This window comes from Tursiops truncatus, chromosome 11 (genome assembly GCF_011762595.2).
Source record: "Tursiops truncatus isolate mTurTru1 chromosome 11, mTurTru1.mat.Y, whole genome shotgun sequence".
NCBI lineage: Eukaryota > Metazoa > Chordata > Mammalia > Artiodactyla > Delphinidae > Tursiops > Tursiops truncatus.
This window is the reverse complement of record NC_047044.1, coordinates 95,627,511-95,648,937: the sequence shown is the minus strand read 5'-3', so window position 1 is coordinate 95,648,937 and position 21,427 is coordinate 95,627,511. Positions and strand designations below refer to the sequence as shown.

At 40.3% G+C, this 21,427-nt stretch overlaps 1 long non-coding RNA gene and 1 pseudogene across 6 annotated transcripts; one reads left to right on the top strand and one right to left on the bottom strand.

The window, feature by feature from the left end:
• The first annotated feature begins 7,690 nt into the window (after positions 1-7,690).
• On the top strand, positions 7,691-16,511 carry LOC109548455 (uncharacterized). Of its 6 annotated transcripts, none has more exons than XR_012324536.1 (4): positions 7,691-7,706; positions 13,287-13,381; positions 14,049-14,138; positions 16,244-16,511. It is a non-coding gene; the product is annotated as an uncharacterized lncRNA (long non-coding RNA). The 6 variants fall into 6 exon arrangements; XR_004529041.2 differs by lacking the exon at positions 7,691-7,706 and adding an exon at positions 7,729-8,150 and having other exon boundaries at positions 13,290-13,381; XR_004529039.2 differs by lacking the exon at positions 7,691-7,706 and adding an exon at positions 7,730-8,150.
• A 1,624-nt stretch (positions 16,512-18,135) lies between these two features.
• On the bottom strand, positions 18,136-18,614 carry LOC117314292 (small ribosomal subunit protein eS24 pseudogene; annotated as a pseudogene).
• Positions 18,615-21,427: the final 2,813 nt, after the last annotated feature.

Here is a 21,427-nt window from a genome sequence, read left to right as displayed (position 1 = left end):
AAGTCTATATAGAAAAGAGTTAAAAGCCGCTCTGCATTCTAAAATTTGGAAAGCCATGCAAATTCATTGTCAAAAAGAACCCAAACTTCCTATATTTGATCATAAGCATCTGTGAAATCCAGAGGATGGAGAAAATCAATTATTAACTTTTCTATAAGGTTGCCTTTGTCTCTGCAGTCTTACTTGGATGGATGCCTAAAAGCCCCTGTTTCTTGGTCCTCTTTCATACTTTCTTCTGATTTCTTCCTTTCTCACAGTTAAGGCTACATCCTGCTACACTACCTGAGCTAATGTAGTAACATGTTTGTGGATGACAATTTAATGTCATTTTTAATGACTAATTTCTTTCTACTTTGGGACAGCAGCTATAAGTTACAAATCAGGGAGGACCAGACTTCTTGGGTCACTGAGTCTCCTGGGAATGATTTCTTGACCCAAAGCGGTAAATCTGCAGTTGTTGAGTCTTCAGGCTTAGTGCATTCCTGACTTCATGTGAACTTCTAAGACAGTAGTACCACAGAGCTTGAAGTATTAAACAAGGGTCAAATGAATCAAATGAATCATAGAACTTAACAACACCAAGATTTACTGAAAAGGCAGGCACAAATGGAGAATCTGTCTTTAGAGGGACGTCAAACAGGTAGATATAGCTCCCTTATAACCCTTTCTCATGTTGGGATTCAGATGAACTTTATGTGGGTGGTACAAATTAGGTCAAAAGAATTCATTTAGATTTGAGGTTTCTTAGTTTTTACACATTGTTAATTAGTAGGCAGTTAGAGTGATTAACTTCCATTGTCTGGTCAGCCATATTCCATAAATCAATCCAGGCTTATTTTTTATCACTGATCTTAATTGAGTGTTTATAGGCTGTTAAAATATTTTTAGATAAAAATTTCCTTGTGTATTTTCCAGCTAGCGAATCCCATCAGAAAATTTTTAAGGAGGTCTATTTGAGGTTAACACTGCCCTGATGTCCTGGAACAGGGAATCAGACAATTTACAGACCTGTCATTAACTCTTTCCTTGCCAGAGGCATATGGATTTAGGTCAATGATGCCTAAAGAAATAACGGATATACTATGGAGCTGAAGCACACAATCGTGGTTTTTCATTTATTGTTTTGTATTTTTATCATATTTATATGTTAATTTTATTAAGGAGTCAAAAGCTGAATACGGCTTCTTGCCAAAATCGCTAGTATTCTCTTCTGCCTTCTCTGAACACTCACCAAGAATGTCAAACACTTTAAAACACATTTTGTTGGTTTTTTGTTATGTTCCTCAATGTATTTATATGATATCTTTTCTTTTTCTATTTTAGTCCATTTATTTTTTGCCCTTCCACTACGGAAAATGAGGATTTAACACACTTTCTTTCAACTTTCACCTTCTCTAACTCCCAATACCTTCTCTACCTGCACATTAAACCCTTCCCATATTCCCAGTCTCCAAAATAGTTATAATTTTGGTGGATTCATATTCATCATTTACATTATTATGATTATACACTCTATTTCCAGTTTTCAAGTAGTATATAATGAATTCTTTTCCTGCAGTTTTAATTTCCTTTTAAATATTATTTTGTTTTCTATTTGATTTGATACCTTAAACACTGATTTTACCCCCAAATCTGTGTTAATTCTTTAAGTTACTTTACAAGCTATTCAGACACTTATATGTTCTATCAATTTGATCTTTAAGAAATCTTTCCCAGACCCTACTATAATATCATGCACAGCTGTCATTCTGGGATTCTTTTATGCTTGTTCATCCAATGTCCTTGATCTGATCTATACCCTTAATACTCTTAGTTTCTGAGTTTTTAATGCAATAGAGTGAGGGTCATATTTAAATTTGGAGTAACCTTTGTGGTCTGGCTCAACTAGCGTGTCTATCTGGACATAAGACCCCCTTCTTATATGAAGGATGGAATATATTGAGTTTAATAAGCATAGTCTTTTATCAGAAAGTGTAAAATTTGTTTAAAACTTGTCTTTAGAAGAAGAGTCATGTTCTCAGTATAGACGTTGGTATGTGGCTGATGAGTTACTGTTAACCATAGTCTTCATTTAACTGTTCAGTGATTCTCAGTGGGTCTTAGTGTTCTCTGTGCAGCAATGTTAATGGTCATTAAGTAGAGGGTTTTGATTTAACAGATTGATCTCTTTAGTGTGTCCAGAACTGGGAATCTCAGTTTTGCATAATTTTTCCTCTCAGTTTTTTAGAAGGATGAATCCAGTTTTTGTGAAGCTGAAGGACGCAACTGTTGTCACCTTTATTTAAATGTTCAGGATATAAGTAAGTGGGAACCTCCAGACTTTACTGAATGCTAACGCTTTTAATCGTTTGGTGTTGAAGTTTTGAGAGAGCAATTTAATCTTCAGGATCGTCAATTTTAAATCATTGTTGGGAAATCTGGAAAAGGCAGAGTAATTTGGTTTTTTTTTTTTTTTGCGGTACGCGGGCCTCTCACTGTTGTGGCCTCTCCCGTTGCAGAGCACAGGCTCCGGACGCGCAGGCTCAGCGGCCATGGCTCACGGGCCCAGCCGCTCCGCGGCATGTGGGATCTTCCCGGACCGGGGCACGAACCCGTGTCCCCTGCATTGGCAGGCGGACTCTCAACCACTGCGCCACCAGGGAAGCCCAGTACTTTGCTTTTATTAATAGAGGAGATGACTTGGTAGTAAAACATAAAATTAAACTTCCCTATTGTTTATATCTAGAAATGTACATAAACATTTCTTTCTTCTTTGCTTGTTTCTTCAACCACATACTGATTCCATAGTGGTGAGTAGACTTTCTACCCTATTTACACAATCTTTCTCATTTCTCAATGGATATGAGTTATTTATCCTAACTTTTGGGCACCCACAAATAATTAACCCATTTGTAGTCAATAAGAAACCCAAATCAACACTCAGTTTAACAAGGTACATTTCTTTAGTCTTTCTACTCTTTTTACCCTGGTTCTGTCACATAATTTTCATAGCCTCTTGTGAAAACTGCTAGACGTTTATTCCTGCATTGTTCTTTTCTTGACTGATAGAGGGTAGAGGGGCAAGAATTTTATCCTACAGATCTCCACTTCATTTTCTTTGATTTAGTTTGGATATTGATTTAGATTTGCAAATTATCTATTTTACCTTATATCTAAATAGAGAAAATGGATGTGGTTTTCTCTATGTTTCCCATTGTCCTAGACTGATCTACCTGACTGTGGCACAGAGATGACTATGGGATCAATGGGTTGGTTTAGACTTAGGTTGGAGGAGATAGTGACAGGAAAAGAGTCCTCACACAGAAGGTGGTGCAAAGTTATTCTTTCAAACTCTCTTCAGAGCAAAAGGATCTTCTGGATCACAATCAAACGGTTTCTCTTTGCTTTATGCTGCTATAATGCTGCAGAGAGTCTGATCCTCATTTAGTAAATAGGTCTTCCTTCTCATTTAATCTTATTGCCTTTCATTGGCAACTGAGTGTTCTCTAACCTGGGTAACTTTTCTGTATAATGTAATTAGGGCCACTGCCAAGGGAATAAAACTTAGATCTGGTCCAGAGAATTATTACCACTTGGAGAGATCCAGGCAAACTTTTCTGGCAGGATACACAAAAAGGTAAAAATTGATGTGCAAGGGCTTCCCTGGTGGCGCAGTGGTTGAGAGTCCGCCTGCCGATGCAGGGGACACGGGTTCGTGCCCCGGTCCGGGAGGATCCCACATGCCACGGAGCGGCTGGGCCCGTGAGCCGTGGCCGCTGAGCCTGCGCGTCCGGAGCCTGTGCTCTGCAACGGGAGAGGCCACAACAGTGAGAGGCCCGTGTACCACAAAAAAAAAAAAAAAAATTGATGTGCAAAAAGACTGGGCTCATCAATTAATGAATTTGTCTTAATGCTCATTTGATGGTTGAATGACATTAGAGATTCCAAAAGCTTTGTGTTGGTTAGCTGGAGAGAATGTTGCTTCTGTCTCTCTCTTGTATTTGATATATGTGGTGCGCAAGGACAGAATCAACTCTAGTTTTACCATTTCTGGAAAAAGTAATTGTGATAGCAAGGTCAGATAACATTCATTCAAGACATGCACCTATTGAAAGATGTAGTAAAAGCAAATATACTCTTTCAAATAAGAAATTTATTCATTTTTAAATTTAATTATTTTAAGCAGTGCAAAGTCAATAATACATAGATATTAGGATAGATATTAGTAGGATTCTACCTCATTAAGTATCTGATAAGTACACCAACCAAGTTTAACTTATTGAATTGATAATTGATGTGAATGGAAATACTACAACTTATTCAACACTGAGAGAAGTGAGGGAGAAAAAGGTAAGAACTGGGGAGTAAGGAGGGCCATTACAGAGATAAGAACCATGTATAAAGCACAAAATTGCAAAAGAATCTGATGTGTTTAGGGAATGCTGGTCAGATCAATATTGCTTGTTCCTAAAAAGACTGTAAGGAAATAGTTAGTGAGGCTGAAAAAAGAAAGTATTTAAAATTCCAAACATGGAGCTTCATAAACTGAGTTAAGGACTTTGAGCTTCCTAGTGTAGCTTATTGTTTCCCAAATTTTGATTTAAGGTAGAGCATGGGCAGTTTTAAAAAATAACTGTACAGATTGTTTAGAAAATTTTCCATTTTTTCATGGATATCTTTGGTAGCAATGTATGTTTTATTTTTGAACAAAATAAGTTAAAAAGGTAGTAAATGTAAAGAAAATATTGGTTAAATGATTATACAGTTAGAATACAGGTGTGGAGATGTTCATTATACAGTAATGCAAATAACTGAATTTTGGAAATTTTACTATAGCTAATTATGAACCAGTAATGTTTTTTATGCAGGAGAATGGCATTGTTTGGCTTACCTGCCCCTGTCTCCCCAGCTGTCTCTCTCTTTTGATTCAACTCCAGTAAACGTGTGAGGATGGTTTGTGATGGGAAAGAAAATAAGGGCATCCAAATGTGAAAGGAAGAGGCAAAACTGACACTACATAAAACCCTAAAGACTTTACCAAAAAATTGTTAGAATAATAAACTCAGTAAAGTTGCAGGACGTAAAATCTATATACAAAAATCAGTTGCATTTCTATACACTGACAACAAACTGCCATAAGGAGAAATTAAGAAAACAAATCTATTTACAATTGCACCAAAAGAATAAAATATCTAGGAATAAATTTAACCAAGGAGATGAAAGACCTGTACATTGAAAACTCTAAGATATTGAAGAAGACACAAATAAATGGAAAGATATTTGGTGCTCATGGATTGGAAGATCTAATATTATTAACATGTCAATACTACCCAAAGCAGTTGCAGATTCACTGCAATCCTTATGAAAATTCCAATGGAAATTTTCACAGATACAGAACAAACAATCCTAAAATTTGCACGGAACCACAAAAGACCGTGAATAACCAAAGCAATCTTGAGGAAGAATAACAAAGCTGGAGGTGTCATGCTTCCTGATTTCAAACTATATTACAGAGCCATATTAATAAAAACAGTATGGTATTAATATAAAAATGGACACAGAGATCAATGGAACAGAATAGACAACCCAGAAATAAACCTAAATTTGTATGGTCAATTAGTTTTTGACAAAGGAGCCAAGAATATACAATGGGGAAAGGACAGTCTTTTCAATTAATGGTGTTGAGAAAACTGGACAGTTACATGCAAAAGAATGAAACTGGACTACTATCTTACACTATTCACAAAAATTAACTCAAAATAGATAAAAGACTTGATCATAAGTTCTGAAGCCATAAAAATCCTAGAAGAAAAAATAGAAAAAAAAAAAGGCCTTGACATCAGTCTTCGTGATGATTTTTTGGATTTGATGCCAAAAGCAAAGGCAACAAGAGCAAAAATAAGCAGGTAGGGCTACATAAAACTAAAAAGCCTCTGCACAGTAAAGGAAACCATCAACAAAATGAAAAGTCAGCCTATGGAATTGGAGAAAATATTTACAAACTATCTTTCTGATAAGGGTTAACATCCAAAATACATAAAGATTTATCCTGTATGGGACTCTGTGCTTCCTGGACTTGATTAACTATTTACTTTCCCATATTAGGGAAGTTTTCAACTATAATCTCTTCAAATATTTTCTCAGTCCCTTTTTTTCTCTCTTCTTCTTCTGGGACCCCTATAATTCGAATGTTGGTGCATTTAATGTTGTCCCAGTGGTCTCTGAGACTGTCCTCAGTTCTTTTCACTCTTTTTTCTTTATTCTGCTCTGCAGTAGTTATTTCCACTATTTTATCTTCCAGGTCACTTATCCGTTCTTCTGCCTCAGTTATTCTGCTATTGATCCCTTCTAGAGAATTTTTTATTTCATTTATTGTGTTGTTCATCGTTGCTTGTTTCCTCTTTAGTTCTTCTAGGTCCTTGTTAAATGTTTCTTGCATTTTCTCTATTCTACTTCCAAGATTTTGGATCATCTTTACTATCATTATTCTGAATTCCTTTTCCTCTTCATTTGTTAGGTCTGGTGGGTTTTTACCTTGCTCCTTCATCTGCTGTGTGTTTTTCTGTCTTCTCATTTTGCTTATCTTACTGTGTTTGGGGTCTCTTTTTCGCAGGCTGCAGGTTCATAGTTACCATTGTTTTTGGTGTCTGTCCCCAGTGGCTAAAGTTGGTTCAGTGAGTTGTGTAGGCTTCCTGGTGGAGGGGACTAATGCCTGTGTTCTGGTGGTTGAGGCTGGATCTTGTCTCTCTAGTGGGCAGGTCCAAGTCTGGTGGTGTGTTTTGGGGTGTCTGTGGCCTTATTATGATTTTAGGGAGCCTCTCTGCTAATGGGTGGGGTTGTGTTCCTGTCTTGCTAGTTGTTTGGCATAGGGTGTCCAGCACTGTAGCTTGCTGGTCGGTGAGTGAAGCTGGGTGTTGGTGTTGAGATGGAGATCTCTGGGAAATTTTCGCCGTTTGGTATTACGGTGGAGCTGGGAGATCTCTGGTGGACCAATGTCCTGAAGTTGGCTCTCCCACGTCAGAGGCACAGCACTGACGCCTGGCTGCAGCACCAAGAGCCTTTCATCCACACCGCTCAGAATAAAAGAGAGAAAGTAGAAAGAAAGAAAGAAAGAGTATAAAATAAAATAAAGTAAGATAAAGTAGAATAAAGTTATTATAAAAAATAATTATTAAGAAAAAAGTTTTTTTAAAAAGTAAAAAACAACAAACAAACAAAAACGGACAGACAGAACCCTAGGACAAATGGCGAAAGCAAAACTATACAGAGAAAATCTCACACAGAAGCATACACATACTCACAAAAAGAGGAAAAGGGGAAAAAATAATATATCTTGCTCTCAAAGCCCACCTCCTCAATTTGGGATGATTCCTTGTCTATTCATTCAGGTATTCCACAGATGCAGGTACATCAAGTTGATTGTGGAGATTTAATCCTCTGCTCCTGAGGCTGCTGGGAGAGATTTCCCTTTCTTTTCTTTGTTAGCACAGCTCCCGGGGTTAGCTTTGGATCTGGACCCGCCTCTGCGTGTGGGTCGCCGGAGAGTGTCTGTTCTTTGCTCAGACAAGACGGGGTTAAAGGAGCGGCTGATTCGGGAGCTCTGGCTCACTGAGGCCGGCGGGGAGGGAGGGGCATGGAGGGCGGGGCGAGCCTGCGGCGGCAGAGGCCGGCGTGACGTTGCGCAGGCGTGACGTTGCACCAGCCTGAGGCGCGCCGCGTTCATCCGGGTAAGTTGTCCCTGGATCCCGGGACCCTGGCAGTGGCGGGCTGCACAGGCTCCCCGGAAGGGGGGTGTGGAGAGTGACCTGTGCTCGCACACAGGCTTCTTGGTGGCGGCGGCAGCAGCCTTAGCCTCTCATGCCTGTCTCTGGGGTCCGCGCTTGTAGCCGCGGCTCGCGCCCGTCTCTGGAGCTCCTTTAAGCGGCGCCCTGAATCACCTCTCCTCGTGCACCAGGAAACAAAGAGGCAAGACAAAGTCTCTTGCCTCTTCGGCAGGTCCAGACTTTTCCCCGGACTCCCTCCCGGCCAGCCGTGGCGCACTAACCCCCTGCAGGCTGTGTTCACGCCGCCAACCCCAGTCCTCTCCCTGCTCCGACCGAAGCCCGAGCCTCAGCTCCCAGCCCTGCCCGCCCCGGCGGGGGAGCAGACGAGCAGACAAGCCTCTCGGGCAGGTGAGTGCCTGTCGGCCCTGATTCTCTGTGCGGGAATCTCCCCGCTTTGCCCTCCGCACCCCTGTTGCTGTGCTCTCCTCCGCGGCTCCGAAGGTTTCTCCCTCCGCCACCCGCAGTCTCCGCCCGCGAAGGGGCTTCCTAGTGTGTGGAAACTTTTCCTCCTTCACAGCTCCCTCCCAGAGGTGCAGGTACCGTCCCTATCCTTTTGTCTCTGTTTTTCCTTTTTTCTTTTGCCCTACCCAGGTACATGGGGAGTTTCTTGCCTTTTGGGAGGGCTGAGGTCTTCTGCCAGCGTTCAGTAGGTGTTCTGTAGGAGCAGTTCCACGTGTAGATGTATTTCTGATGTATCTGTGGGGAAGAAGGTGATCTCCGTGTCTTACTCTTCCGCCATCTTCCTCAACTCCCCCCTAAATTTAAAAAAGAGAAGCAGCAGAAAATAGAGGGAAAAAATCCCCAGCTCATTTAAAAAGCCTAGTACAATATTAATTTTACTTTTTAATGGAGTTATAAACTTGCATAGAGTAAATTTCACAAATGTTAAGTGTACAACTAAAGAACGGATACATAACTATATACCCATATATGTATTTGCTAGATAAAGAATATTTTCTACGCCAGAGAAGGCACGCTCATGCCTGCTTTCCCTGCCTACCACTATATATACCGACCTTTTATCAACATAGATTAGCTCTTCCTGTGGTTGAGCAGTTTGAACAGTGAGAATTTCTTTTGGCCTGGCTTCTTTTACAAAATAGTATGTCTGTGAAATTCAAATAAGTTACTACATGTAGCAGTTTTTTAAAAAATTGCTATCTAGTATTCTAATGCAAGTCTCTATCGCTATTTATTTGCATTTTGGACATTGAATTATTTCTAGTTTTTTGCTGTTATAAGTAGAACTGGTGTCAGAGCTATATAATAGGGAAGAAAAAATGAGTTTATCTACCGAAATACATATAAAAAGATATTCATATCAGCCACTATTACCCAAAATTGATGAAAGTTTTTCTTAGGAGTATACTCTTTGGAATATTCTGGGTTATAGGGTATAATATGTGTATATTTTGTAGGTTTCAACAAATGATTTTTTTTTTAAGTGGCTTACCAATTTCTACAGCCACTGGCATGCTATTGTTGGGTCATTTATGTTCATTCTATTGGAAATTGTTCTCTTACAAGTGTCCAACTAATTTTTGACAAGGGTGCCATGAACACTCAATTAGGAAGCAATTGTCTCTTCGATAAATGCTGTTGGTAAAACTTGATATTCACAAGCAAATGAATAAAACAGGACCCCTATATTATATCCTTATACTAAAATTAACTACAAATGGATTAAAGGCTTACATATAAGACCTGAAACTGTAAAAATCCTTGAGGAAAACATAGTGAAAATGTTCGTAGACTCTGGTCTTGAAAAGGCAACCTATGGAGTGGGAGAAAATATTTGCAAATCATCTAATCTGATAAGGGGTTAGAATCTAAATTATACTAAAAACTCGTACAATTTAATAGCCAAAAAAAAAATCCAATTAAAAAATGGGCAAAGGAGTTGAATTGTCATTTTTCCAAAGAAGACATACAACTGGCCAAGAGGTGTTAGGTTGGCAAAATGTTCGTCTGGGTTTTTCCATAAGACGTTACAAAAACCCAAATGAACTTTTTGGCCAACCCAATACATGAAAAGATACTATCACTAATCATCAGGGAGATTCAGATCAAAACCACAATGAGACATCACCTCACACCTGTTAGAGTGGCTATCATCAAAAAGACAAGAGACAACAAGTTTTAGTGAGGCTGAGAAGAAAAGGGAGCCCTTGTGCACTGTTGGTCGGAATGCACATTGATGCAGCCATTATGGAAAGAGTATGGAGGTTCCTCAAAAAATTAAAAATAGAACCACCATATGATTCAGCAATCCAGCTTCTGGGTGTATATCCAAAGGAAATGAAATCAGTATCTCAAAGAGATGTCTTCACTCCTATGTTCATTGCAGCATTATTCACAATGACCAAGATATGGAAACTACAATTAAAGTGTTCATCAACAGGTGAATGGATAAGAGAATGGAATGTACATGTATATAATGGAATATAATTCAGGCATAAAAAAGGTGGAAATCCCGCCATTTGTGACAACATGAAAGGACCTTGAGGGCATTATGGTAATTGAAATAAGCCAGACAGAGAAAGACAACTACTTTATGATATCACTTATTTGTGGAATCTAAAAAAAGTTAAACTCTTAAAAATAGAGTTAATGATGGTTCCCAGGGGCTGAGGGAGTGGAAGAATGGAGAAATGGTGGTGAAAGGGTACAAACCCCCAGCTATAAGATGAATAAGTTCTGGGAATTTAATGTCAACATGGTGTCTATAGTTAACAATACTATATTATGTACTTGAAAGTTGCCCTTACACACTAGATCTTAAATGTTCTCAACACAAGAAGAAAGAAAAAGTAACTATGTGAGGTGGTGGAAGCCTTTACTAAACTTATTGTAATCATTTCAAAATATGTACATGTATCAAAGCATTATGTTGTATACCTTACATTTACACAATGCTATATGTTAATTATATCTCAACAAATCTGGAAAAAAATTCTAAAGAAAATAAAATATAAAGAGATTCTATTTTTTTAAAACCTTTTTATTTATTAATTATTATTATTATTTTTTTTTTGTGGTACGCGGGCCTCTCACTGTTGTGGCCTCTCCTGTTGCGGAGCACAGGCTCTGGACGCGCAGGCTCAGCGGCCATGGCTCACAGGCCCAGCCGCTCCGCGGCATGTGGGATCCTCCTGGACAGGGGCACGAACCCGTGTCCTCTGCATCGGCAGGTGGACTCTCAACCACTGCACCACCAGGGAAGCCCAATATCTTTTATTATTTTTTAACATCTTTATTGGAGTATAATTGCTTTACAATGGTGTGTTAGTTTCTGCTTTATAACAAAGTGAATCAGTTATACATATACATATATCCCTATATCTCTTCCCTCTTGTGTCTCCCTCCCTCCCACCCTCCCTATCCCATCCTTCTAGGTGGTCACAAAGCACCGAGCTGATCTCCGTGTGCTCTGTGGCTGCATCCCACTAGCTATTGATTTTACATTTGGTAGTGCATATATGTCCTATACCATTTCCTATACTACTTTAACTTCTTTGTTCCTGTATTTGTTCTTTGTTCTTATTTGTTCTTTGTTCTCCTTAATTACTTATATTTATATTTTGAATCATTAAATGAAACTCCAGATTTAAAATCCCCGGTTTGTTAAAAGAATAAAGGCAAATGCTATATTGCTTTTTTAAATCCTCCTCACTTAGGATTATTTAAATTGCATTTTTCCTGATTTTTTTCCTACACAAGGGGTTATAAACAGACTTTATATGAAAAAGAATAGAAAATTGAACAGAGTTCTGCATAAGGAGGAAAGAGCTTTATTAGGAGGAGAAAGATGTGCTGGAGCCAGTGAGTGTTGTTTTAACCCAAAAACGTGAACCTTTCTGTGTGAAGATGTCAACACAAAACAAAACAACACAATCATGTAGATTTTATTACAGTGTAGTTATTAGCAAAGATAAGAGTAAAATAGTCTGGACACTTTTTCTTTGTTTCAGCTTTTAAACATTAGTTCTTACCTTGATAAGTTAAAAAAAAAACTTAGAGAATTTTAATATCTGAGACTCAGCCAAAAATAAAGCCAATAAAGGCACAAAGGCATTTTCACTTCCTGTTTACATCCCTTAGAATCAGGAAGTCATTCTGATTCTCAACAGATAATTTCCTTTCAGTTGCATTTGCTTCAAGGTTATTTTTCTTCTCTAATGTTCCATAAAGTATTTCCCGATGGTCCAGTCCATAATGACCCTTGCCTTTTCCACCTGGGATTTTATTTCCTCAGTTGGACGAGAAGCAGTATTTAGACCTCATATTTCTTATCCAATCGTGCACTGGGCGCATTTTTTGTTCTTAGGCAGTGTCCTGGTATCAGAGATTTCTCTTGGCTGTTCTGGTTGAGAAATAGGGGGTTTGTGGACCTTGAGAGGAAACACACACTCATGCAGATGGAGATGAGGCATGAAGCCTCCGGACATGGTACATAAGAAGTCTTGGGAGCTGGCAAAGACTGTGGAACCACATTAGCATCTTGTCAGTGGGTCTGCACTGGTCAGTCACCTTAGAGAAGGTTGAGTTCAGACCAGGAATTGAGATCATTGTGTGTACGGGGGAGTGGTGGTGAGACAGTGTTCCCTGTGGCAGGGAAAATCTGTCCTTTTTTTGGTTTTTCAATTTAGACATTGTTCTGCTGAGTAAGACTGGCTCTAGGGCTGTGAAGTCTAGGGAAATAGTTTCTTCATTTTGTGAATGGATATGGTTCCGATGCAGTGAGAGGGACATTCTGAATATGTGTAGTAAAATCGACCCTCAGAGGCCCTGGGGCTGGAGCTCACAGTACGTTTTGGGCCTTCACAGAGAGCCCTAAATCAGGAAGCTTTAGGGAAAGAGACGGGCTCTCCTGGGAGTGCAGAGACGGGAGACCCAGGCTCCTCTAACTCTTAGGTCTACTGTTGCCATCCCAGCAGCCCCTACTGCCCAGCTAAGCAGAGGAAAGTGAGTCCTCTACTTAGGGGTGGCCTTGAGGCTAGGGAGGCACAGGGTGAAGGCAGCACGGGGGGGTCAGTGCTGAGGTATCCAAGTACGGGCCCCAGCAGTGGAAGTAACCACTGAGCGGCCAGCTAGCAGGCCTGCCAGCCTCTCACTACCAGCCCTAGGAGAGCCCTGACCCCAGACCCAGGAGAGAGAGAAGCAGTTCTCCTTGAAAGAATGAAAAAATGCAAACTAGCAACAGAAGGGCTGGGTGACAAATGAGCTGGGCATGGGTGAGGGAGAGAATGAGGAGTTGAGATCCGTGCCAGGCTGGAACATAGGCCCGGGCAGGCAGCAAGGCAGGCAGCACTGTGGGCACCGGAAAGGGCCTGGAGCTGGGACTCAGCAGGCCAGCTTTCAGTGCCACACCAGCTGCTCACAAGCTGTTTGACCTTGGCCAAGCTAATCTGATTGTCTAATATTTTGGGTTCAGTGGAGCTGTGGTGGAAGTGAAGCTCCCTGAGATTACTTGTTTCTATCTAGCAGTTACAGGACGAGGCTTGGCCAATCCCCATCCAGACCTTCATGAGTCCTATTGTGCCGGAAGCTGTGACTTCATCAGCCTCATCACCTAGGAGGTGAGAGCTGGGCCGAGAGTTCCGCGTCCTCAGACCTCCATGGCAGAAGTTGTACCAGGGGCCAGCTTATTCCCAAATGGTGTTCCTTGGCTCTATGCCTTGTTTGCTATGCTCTTTGTATTTTTTCTCTTTGTCATGTTTTCTTCCTTTTTACTTGAGATAGACCAACATGTAAAGAAATGTAAGTACCATGGTGGGCTGTAGGACACAGGCCAACCATAATGAGGGAACGTGTGTATGGAGCGAGGAGAAGGTGTTATTACTACATGTTATATTTTATATAATATATAACATATGTTATATTATATATAATATGTTATATATGTTATATTATATACGCATATTATATGATATATGTTATATATATAATATGTTATAATGCGGGGAACACGAGGAAAAATGTCTACTCTTCTCTGATCCCCAAGGTCTCAATGACCCAGGGCTAAAGGTCTTAGAATTATAATCTTATATGTGATAGAAGTACTTGGGTAACACGGGTCAGGACTGGGCTAAGAACATTCCTGGTGTACCTTTGGAGTATGAGGAAGTATCAGGGGCCCTGTCTGAGCCTACATAATGCCCAGGCTTAAGGATCTAAGGAACCCTGTGGAACCTGGGGATATATGGAGTTTCCAGATGACCTCTGACCCAGTGTGCTTTGTCTTAGTGTTTCTCCGATGCAGGTATTCTCTGCATAATGCTGTCCATAAGGATAAAGAAAACAATGGCATAAAGATGGATCATCTGGGAAGACCAGGTGTGTATTCTTTGCCCTTTGCCTTTGGGTTCATATGGCCATAAGCTGACAGCTCTATAGTTACTCCCACAGTTCACGTGCTAGATATCCGAGAATCCCAAACTCAAATCTGGGCTCAGTGAGACATCCCCCTCGTGTTCTGTTTAGCCTAAGACTTCTGAGTCTTCTCTCTAGCGAGAACACTTTTCAAGCAGATGTCTGCTTCTGAGCTCTCATTAACTCCTCATTACCTTCATAATAAACATAGGTTTATGATGTAGGGACTCCTGTATGTGGAAAGGTTTCTCTTTCTCACCTATCTATACTTGTGATGTTCCTCTTCTTATCAAGGTTCTCCCTCTCGAGTGACTCAGTGATTAAGCTACCTTTTTTTTTTTTTTTTCATGCTAGACAGTGAAAAAGTGCCTCTTCTCCAGGCACTTGTTAAAAGTTGTCATTGTGATAGGGATAAGTGATGGGATAGATCATCATACAAACACCCTGGGGAGGCTGAAAGTCCATTTTTCTAGGGAACATTCTGACCACCTGTTGGCCCTAATTCCTGCAGATTTTGTATGTCAGGTGACTTGCCTCTCCAGGTAAGGGCAGTTCCTTTCTTCTTCATGCTGTTCTATGGCTCCCTTGTGACATCACTGGGAGAGGACTCCTTCAGTTCTCTGAATCAACCCTATCACTCCTTCAATATGAACGTCAGATGTCCTACAGATAGTCTGACCAGGTTTCCCTCTCACAAAATTAAAATGCCTGGTCTGTAAAAGGTTATTTTACAGGGTTTCTCTGAGGTAAAATAAAGTAGAACATGGTTTTAATTGTAAGCAACCAGAGCGTCTAACCCAACACTGCCATTATATAAATGAGAATATATACTTTATTGTTGTAGTTGGAAAAGTTTAAGTCAATTGCCCCAAACTTCGCATGAAGTCACTGTAACTCACAATCATCTGCATAAATGTCTCCATTTCCCTATTTCACGTTGCACTTCACTTCTGCCACTGTCCTTGAGACCCTTGTCTGCCTTCGAGTCCGAAGTCAGAACACAATTCCCCAAGTGATGATTTCAAAGAAGTCAAATTAGTGGCTTTGTCTGAAACTGTTCCTTTTCCAGCAATGAGTGAAGTGGGTATCTCCTTCGTGGAGGGGTACAGGTTTGTCACCTAGGCCTCTCTAAGTGACCAAGGAGAGTACAGCTGTCCTTTCTGAGAGTAGAAAATCTGAGTGGGTTCCTATCTCTCTCATACGTCAACTTTGCCCTTTTCAAGGCATTTCTGTGTCCTCACAGAGGCTGGCTAGATCTCGGTTTCTGTGGTTACCTCCCTTCCACCCCTGTTCTCAGTCACTGATGCGGTGTTTCTATGACCATATTTCTCAAACTTGAATATTAGTTCCATGCACGGTCAAACGATTTTTGCACTAATTCTGCATGTGAACCAAAGTATAGAGTGTCTGGTGAAATGCCAGAATATGAACATTTTGTGACATTTCTTACATTACGAGGGCCATTGCCCCTAATATACTAGATTGACCTTCCTTACAGATATAGAGTTTCTTGGGTTAGATGGGGGAGCACATTAATCCAGATTTCTTTAGAAACTCATAGGACCTTAGAGATAGAAGCACGAGAGCTTCAGCCATAATATTTTTTAATTAGCAGATTAGAAAGCTGTTGTTTTCTTTTTTCTGTGTAAGGTGAAAAGTTGTAAGCCTTCTGGTGAAGACTGACTTTTTTTTATAGCTCATGTAGCAACTCCCTTATATAACAAGCATTATAAAGTTTGGGATTATCTGCATAGATATTTCAGAAGTCAGGACAAGTCACAAAGAAAAGGTTGGTCTGTCACTGAGGACTGACTGTTTTGGAGCTGTGATTTCCTCCTTCCCATTTCTTGTATATTCACCTTGAGAAATAGTAATCTCTTGTTACAGGTTTTCCCCAGACTATGGGCCAAGAGTCATAAAGTCCTGTCGTGACAGGATGGTTCTGAGTGTCTGATGACATACAGAAATTTTTACAGTCTGCATCTCTTCCATTATTCCTGCTCTCTAAAATGAGTGTTCTCATTCTTCTGGGTCACAGGTAGAATCCAACACTTTTCTTCTTGTTTCAGGCTGTCCCCTGGAGTCACCAAGGACAGAAGTTCTTGGAGGGCAGGAAGATGAGATGAGAGAAGATACCCCACTATTCGTGAGGGTAGCAAGAGAGCCCAGGGATTCTGAGGCTGAGATCTGTGCCCCTGGGCCATCAGTTTGAGAGTGGCTAAGCCTGCAAGGAGTCCTGTGACATCTTATCTCAGATGGGGGAGGTCTTCTGAGACCCTCATTATCTGTGTTTATACTGGAAAAAAAGATAATAAATATTTTGAGACTCTCAGAAAAGTTCTGTGCTACCAGGAATTTTTTGTTGAACTGATAGCTTCTTACACTCAACTGTTTTTACTCAACTTAAACCTCAAGAGAATTTCCTATTTCCAGGTGAAATCCTAGGCGAGTGACTTACATTATCTTATTCTCCTAAAGCAACATATATAGTCATTCTTGCAGGGGAAGAAAAACTCATGGTCCTTATAAGACTAAGCGGTCACTTGATCCAGGACCATAGCTGAGACTTTTCTCTCTCCATCTAACATGATCATGTAGCAAACTCATCTGAACATTCTGAAATGTTCTGTCCACATTGTGCTGTTTTCTTATATCAGCACCATGCTTCTCTCCCATCTTGGAATGGAACATGGTTTCACAGAGACAGATGCCCAGAGAAGGAATTTCTATAGATTTTCTTTTTCTACCCAAAGCTTCATGGCCCCCAAACATTTCTTCTTTATTATCAAGTGAAACTAATTTTTATCGCTCCTCTCCCACATCAGGTTTTCTTTTCATGTAAGTTCCTAGACATAATTCTCCCTCAGCTTTACCTATCATGTTTACCTGTTTACCTCTGTTCACCTCTCTTGACCAAGTGCAGTACGTTCATCCAGATGGGTCTTTAAGGCATCTACTTGGAATCTCTAGTTGGAGAAGCATATAAGGAACTGGAGGAGGGTGGGGAGAGAGGGAGGCGGAAAGAGAAAGACAGGGAGAGAGAGACACGGAGGAAGCAAAGGGGGCGGGGGAAGGATGGACAGGAGAAGAAAGAGGAGGAGGGGGAGGGAGACAGAGAAAGAAGGAGTAGGGGGAAGGGAAGGAGGGGAGGATAGAGGAGAGGAGGGGAGAAGAGGAGAGAGATACCTGGACTGGAGACATGAAATAGATTGTTCTGAGGTGAAACAAACTGTCAGTAGAAATATTAAAGAAAAATCCGGTGCAACCTTTCAGAACTGTTAGGTGAGGAATTTCCACATTGAGTGGGAAGTTAAAATAGTCTGGGAAAGTCCCTTCATTGTCTAATAATTATAATTTGTGATAAAGAGCTGTTGAAATCACCATTCATTTTGGTGTTTGTAAAACTGTGTGGATGTCTATTAAGGTGATATTCAAAGTGTCTGGGATGTTGGTCTTTTCTGTCTGCACCTGTTTCTTTGGGGGGGTGTGTCACTTTCTATGTTTGTATATTCTTTTTCTCTTCATAGGTGCTCCTGCGGTTTCTGGGGGCACATTTCTTCTTTTTTATTTTCCATTTTATTTTTATTGTTCTTTTTTTAATATGTTATTTATTAAATTTTATTGATTTTTCTTAACAGCTTGATTGTATCAAAAGTTTTTGTTTTCTTCATCTCTAGGCTTGTGCATTTCTTTTGTAGTTTTGTTTCTTAAGTTTCTGATTATTTCTTATTGAGTATAATTTTTTTTCCCCAACCCCCCCTGCGTATAATTCCTTTTACTCTGTCTCTCTCTGTCTCTGTCTCTCTGTCTGTGTGTCTGTCTGTCTCTCTCTCATTGGTCTACCTGCCCAACAAATTCCTTGTAAATGTCGTTTTTTTTTTTTTTTTTTTTTTTTTTTTTTTTTTGTAAAAAGTCTTAGTTTATTAACTCTCTCATGAAAAATCTGCACAATCACCACAGACACAGTCACTGCAGAGTCTTTATTCCTTCTGTTGTCCAATCTCCAGCTCACTTTTTGCCAGCACCAACATTGGCCTTTGCAGTCCCCCTGACTTTCTTCATTCTGTTCTTGCGTTCCTTTCGCTGTTTTCTCGAGGTCTTTTTCTTCTCGTACAGGCCATGTCTTGCAAGCCTGTGTTTGGGCTCATTCTTCTTTGCGTAATCCAAGGAATCGTAAATCATGCCAAAGCCAGTTGTCTTGCCACCACCAAAATGGGTTCGGAATCCGAACACAAAGATGACATCTGGTGTGGTCTTGTACATTTTGGCTAGTTTTTCCCGAATTTCTGTTTTAGGTACTGTTGCCTTCCCAGGATGAAGGACATCGATGACCATTTGTTTCCGCTGAAGTAGTCGGTTGGTCATGAACTTCCTTGTGCGGATAGTTACCGTGTCGTTCATAATGGCGGCTGATCGTCAAGCAGCCAGGAAGGAAAAAAACGTAAATGTCGTTTTATTCTTCATCTTTCACTACTCTGGGGTGAGAGGATACAACTCTAAAGCCTGATTGTCCTGCTCCTGAAATGTAATTTTTCTAAGGGTTAAGTGAATTCAAGGAGACCTGGGGTTCTAAAATCAGGCATCAAACAAAAAGCCCCGTAGGTATTTAAAGCAGGAAGTGGTTTCCTACAGGAAATCAAGTGCTTACAAAATCCTCATCAGAAAGTTTCAAATACCCCAGGAAACCACTTCTGAAGGATGCACCAACACCAAGGCTAGCAATTTTCAGGCAAGTGCAAAGGCCCCGGCAAAACTAAACCTCCCCTAAATAGGAGAACCTATCATTGGTGGAATTTACCTCAGCTTCTTCCTGCAAGTGATTGTGGGAAATTGTAAGTCTTCCAGCCCCCGCCATTTAGAGCATAAAAGGAGACAGAAACAGTGAGGAACTGATAATAGGAAATGCAGCTCTGTTGCCTATGTAGTGCAAAGGGGAGCACTCTGTTTACCTTCAGCAGAAAACCTAGTGATCACACCACAGGACTCCTCTAGCTACTTCTGTTTCTTTTCTTCACGGGGATTCTTCAGGGTGCTGGGTCAGGAGGGTTAAACATTGGTCACGTACTATTCTAAGAGTTCATTGTTTTAGAAATTAATTCCAAGAATGGAGACCATCCTCTTAGCTTTCTAAAACTATACTACCATCACAATAGTTTTTCATTCATTTCCTCCAAATCTTGCTTACTTCAACTTACATATCTTCATGTGTGAGGCACCAACATTCTAGCCTTAATTTCCTGCCCAGGAAACCATTGCTCTTCAAAGATGCTCCCTGGCAAGGAATATGCCTAATCTATTTATTTAAAAATACACATTGCTACCCAATCTCTGGGACCTAAACTGAAATGCAAGATAGCCTTGAATAGATCGTTTTCTTCATGGACAGTGGTTGGTTACTTCCCTTATATTTGTATAAAAAATTTCCGAAGTCAGAAGGAGTTGTTTCTTATGCTAAGGATGCTGTGGACTAAAACTTCCAGAAACCCCTCAACTGTCACTCCCTTGATAAAATAATGCTCAATATAGAAATAAAAAATGGATGGTTCCATTGTACTATTAATGTCTTTCCCTGTGATCTTCATATATCATTTAAAATCAACAAACCCACATATTACTCCTTTAGCTACTTATATTAGTATTTTGAGTCATTAATCTTAAAGCTTCAAACATCATTTTTAAATGGAAAGGCAAATATTTATATACTTTAAAAATATCTCACTCATGATTATTAAAATGCTATCTTCCCCTGATGTTCATACAAGGAGAAATAAACAGACTTTATATGAAAAAGGATAAAAATATTTGAACAGAGTTCTGCATAAGGAGGAAAGGGCTATTTTGGAGGAGGAAGATGTGCTGGAGTTAAGGGACCATTGAGGCTTTCATAGAAATGAAGCTATCTGACTTTACTAAACGTTTCCTTTATGATATATATAGGGTAAGGCCTGGCTAATTCAACTGAGACATTCATTATTCCCATTGTTTCTGTGGCTTCATCATCCTGATAACTCAGAAGGTGACAGAACTGGGGCAGAGAATTCCTTTATCCTTATTTGCATCTTCATGTGTGAGTCTGAATCAGGCACCAGTGTACCCTTAATTGTGGCCTTTTGGCTATATGTCCTATCTGCAATGACCATCCTTTTCAATGTATTTTTCTCATTTCCCCCCCTTTTCAGTGAGGTTAATGAACACATTATCTCAATGTGGAGCCTAGAAAAAATATATATACAGATATGGAAGGGAGGGGTTCCATTAACTGTGAGGTACTGAAAAATATGTTCCTTACTACATGGTCTGGGGAAACAATTCCTCCTCTCTGGGCTTTAGAGACTTTTCAATGACCCTGGGCTAAGAGTTCTTAAAAATCTCACTTTCATGTATGATAGAAATACCTGGGGGATACAGGTCAGGACTGGGTTAGGAAGTCCATTCCTGGTATACCTGTGAGCATGAGGAAGTATTTGGGGCCCTAACTGAGCTGAGGTTAATGCCTAGGTATAAGGATATGGGAAACCCTATAGAATCTGAGGATCTGTGAAAGAGTTTCCAGATATTTGTCTCTGACCCAGAGAACTTTATCTTAGTTGCTCAGATACAGATATTCTCTGTGCTGTATATAAGGATAAAGATGACAGTATTATAAAGATGGGCCATCTAGGAAGGCCAGGTGAGTATTCTCTACCCTTCACCTTTGGGTTTTTCTGCCCACAAGCTGACAGCTCTAGTCAGGTCCACAGTCCATGCACTAGATAGTTTGAGACATCATACACAAATGTGGTCCCAGTGGGACAGCCCCCTCCTGTTCTGCATGGGACCCCCCCCCCCTTCCTCTCAGCTAAGCCTCTAAGCTTTCTCTCTGGGGAGAACATATATCAAACTTACGTTTCATTCTGAGTGCTCGTTAGTTCCTGTAGGTGGAAATGTTGCTCTTTTTTGTCTATTTCTGTGATGTTCCTCTTTCTGTTAGAAGTTGCTTTCAACTGACTCAGGGATGAAATCCTCACATTACATGCTAAACAGTAAAAGGAAAGGTGACGCTGAATCTTTTCCAGTCCGTCGTTATAAATTTGATTTTGAAATAGGATTAAGGATAAAAGGACCCAAGCACGTGTAGAGGTGAGACAGAGCAATCAATACACATTTAGTAGAAACTGTACTTCTAGTTTTGAATTTTGATCTCTTCCCAGGCTAGTGACGTGCTGCTGGATACTCTCGTGATGCTGGGCAGTGGTGGCAGCGAGACACAGCTC